Here is a 2,994-nt window from a genome sequence, read left to right as displayed (position 1 = left end):
GCAGAGAAACGGAAGGGAAGGCAACTTCATACACTTGTCTGAAGCTCTTACACCAATGACATACATAAGTATCCCTATCCTTATCTTTTATGTTATTTTCGTTCATCACCATTATACATTTGAGTCTGCCTGACTGAGATTTACAAGATGACCATAGCTTGCTTCATACCACCAATCTCCGTGGGATCGACCCTTACTCGCGTAAGGTTTATTACTTGGACGACCCAGTGCACTTGCTGGTTAGTTGTGCGAAGTTGTGTTTATGCCATGGTATTGAGCACCAAGTCTTTGGAGCCATTACCGGGGATTGTTTATGTTTTGAAAAGTATTGATCACAATTTCGTGCACCAAGTTTTTGGCGCCGTTGCCGGGGATTGTTCTTGTGTATGGACAACTGACGGTTCATCTTGTTGCTTAGATTAGGCATTTATTTTTTTTCGAAATTCTTGAAGATGAATTCTAGAGTTTTATGATGATTTGCTGAAATCTGGCTGGCTGTAAAGCCATGTCTAATTTCATTGGACCGAGGTTTCAACTTATCATCACAAGAGCTTGTTGATCTTGCTTTTGGAGCAGTGATCTGCTAAGGCTTGGCTGGCCTTTGGCCATGTCTAGTGTTTTGGACCGAAGCTTTCTTTGAAAGCTTGGCTGGCTGTGAAGCCATGTCTAATTCCTAGACCGGAGTCTTAGACTAACATTGCACTGATTCCTGGAATTCTCATTAAGAATTTTGATGTTTTCACTTAATTTTCGAAAAACACAAAAAAAAATTAGAAAATCATAAAAACCAAAAATATTTCTTGCTTGAGTCTAGTGTCTCATCTTAAGTTTGGTGTCAATTGCATGCATTCATTCATGTGTCTTAAGGATCTTCAAGTAATTCTTGATGATTTCTTACTCTGATCTTTGAATTCTCTTGACTTGAGTGTTTATGTGTCTCATATAGTGTCAATAGTATACAAACTGCTAAGTTTGGTGTCTTTCATGCATTGTTATTTGATTCTTGTTGCATTTTGATTATTAAAAATCCAAAAATATTTTTTATTTGTGTCTTTTCAAGTCAATAATACAGAGAATTGAAGATTCAGAACATACTGCAGAGGAATTATACAGAAAAAGCTGGGCATTCGAAAATGCCCAGTGAAGAAGGCAGACTGGCGTTTAAACGCCAGCCAGGGTACCTGGTTGGGCGTTTAACGCCCAAAAAGGGTGCATTTTGGGCGTTAAACGCCAGAATGGATGCCATTCTGGGCGTTTAACGCCAGGATGGTGCTAGGGGGAAGATTTTGTTTTTCAAATCAAATTTTTTTCAAGTTTTCAAAGTTTTTCAAAATCAAATCTTTTTCAAATCATATCTTTTCAATCAAATGTTTTCAAAATTAATTTCTTTCCTTTTTCAAAGATACTTACTAACAATTAATGATTTGATTGAACATTTTTTGCCTTTTCTGTTGAGGAAGGTTTTATGTTTGAATCATATCTTTTCTTGTTAGGCAAGTCATTAATTTTTTTTCAAATCAAATCTTTTTAAAAATTGTTCTCAAATCATATCTTTTAAAATTGTTTTCAAATCAAATCTTTTTAAAACCATAACTTTTCAATCATATCTTCTTAACCACATCTTTTTCAAAATAGTTTTCAATCAAATCTTTTTGATTTCTAATTTAAAAATCTTTTTCAAAAATCACTTGGTTTCTTTTCCACTTTGATTTTCGAAAATCAATTAATGTTTTTCAAAAATGTTTTCAAAATATTTTAATTAATTTTCGAAAATCTTCTTCCCTCCTTCTCACATCCTTCTATTTATGGAGTACCACTCCCTCTCAATGCACACTTCGAACCTTATCTAAGTAAAGTTCGAATTCTTCTTCTCCTTCTTCTTTCTATTTCTCTTTTCCTCTGACACCTCAAGGAATCTCTATACTGTGACAAAGAGGATTCCACATTTTCTTGTTCTCTTCTCTTTCATATGAGCAGAAGCAAAGACAAAGGCATTCTTGTTGAAGCTGACCCTGAACCCGAAAGGACCTTGAAGAGAAAGCTAAGAGAAGCCAAAGCACAACTCTCTTTAGAGGACCTGACCGAATTCTTCAAGGAAGAAGAAGACATGGCAGCCGAAAACAGCAATAATGCAAACAATGCAAGGAAGGTGCTGGGTGACTTTACTGCACCTACTCCTGATTTTTATGGGAGAAGCATCTCTATCCCTGCCATTGGAGCAAACAACTTTGAGCTTAAGCCTCAATTAGTTTCTCTAATGCAACAGAATTGCAAGTTCCATGGACTTCCAATGGAAGATCCTCATCAGTTCTTAGTTGAATTCTTGCAAATCTGTGACACAGTCAAGACTAATGGGGTTGACCCTGAGGTCTATAGACTGATGCTATTCCCTTTTGCTGTAAGAGACAGAGCTAGAATATGGTTGGACTCTCAACCTAAAGAAAGCCTGGACTCTTGGGAAAAGCTAGTCAATGCCTTCTTGGCAAAGTTCTTTCCACCACAAAGATGGAGTAAGCTTAGAGTGGAAGTCCAAACCTTCAGACAGAAGGATGGTGAATCCCTCTATGAAGCTTGGGAAAGATACAAACAATTGATCAGAAGATGTCCTTCTGACATGCTTTCTGAATGGAGCATCATAGGTATTTTCTATGATGGTCTCTCTGAACTGTCCAAGATGTCTTTGGATAGCTCTGCTGGAGGATCTCTTCATCTGAAGAAGACGCCTACAGAGGCTCAAGAGCTAATTGAGATGGTTGCAAATAACCAATTCATGTACACTTCTGAAAGGAATCCTGTGAACAATGGGACAAGTCAGAAGAAAGGAGTTCTTGAGATTGATGCTCTGAATGCCATATTGGCTCAGAACAAGATATTGACTCAACAAGTCAATTTGATTTCTCAAAGTCTGTCTGGAATGCAAAATGCACCAAGCAGTACTAAGGAGGCTTCATCTGAGGAAGAAGCTTATGATCCTGAGAACCCTTCAATGGAAGA

General features: G+C 37.3%; 1 non-coding gene across 1 annotated transcript; it reads right to left on the bottom strand.

Annotated features, from left to right (window-relative positions):
* Positions 1–2,512: 2,512 nt before the first annotated feature.
* LOC130964789 (small nucleolar RNA R71) lies at positions 2,513–2,620 on the bottom strand. The gene has a single exon (XR_009080862.1). It is a non-coding gene; the product is annotated as a small nucleolar RNA R71 (small nucleolar RNA).
* Between the last annotated feature and the right edge of the window lie 374 nt (positions 2,621–2,994).

Source organism: Arachis stenosperma, chromosome 2 (assembly GCF_014773155.1).
Source record: "Arachis stenosperma cultivar V10309 chromosome 2, arast.V10309.gnm1.PFL2, whole genome shotgun sequence".
NCBI lineage: Eukaryota > Viridiplantae > Streptophyta > Magnoliopsida > Fabales > Fabaceae > Arachis > Arachis stenosperma.
The sequence above is the reverse complement of the archived record's forward strand: the minus strand, read 5'-3'. Positions and strand labels throughout refer to the sequence as shown.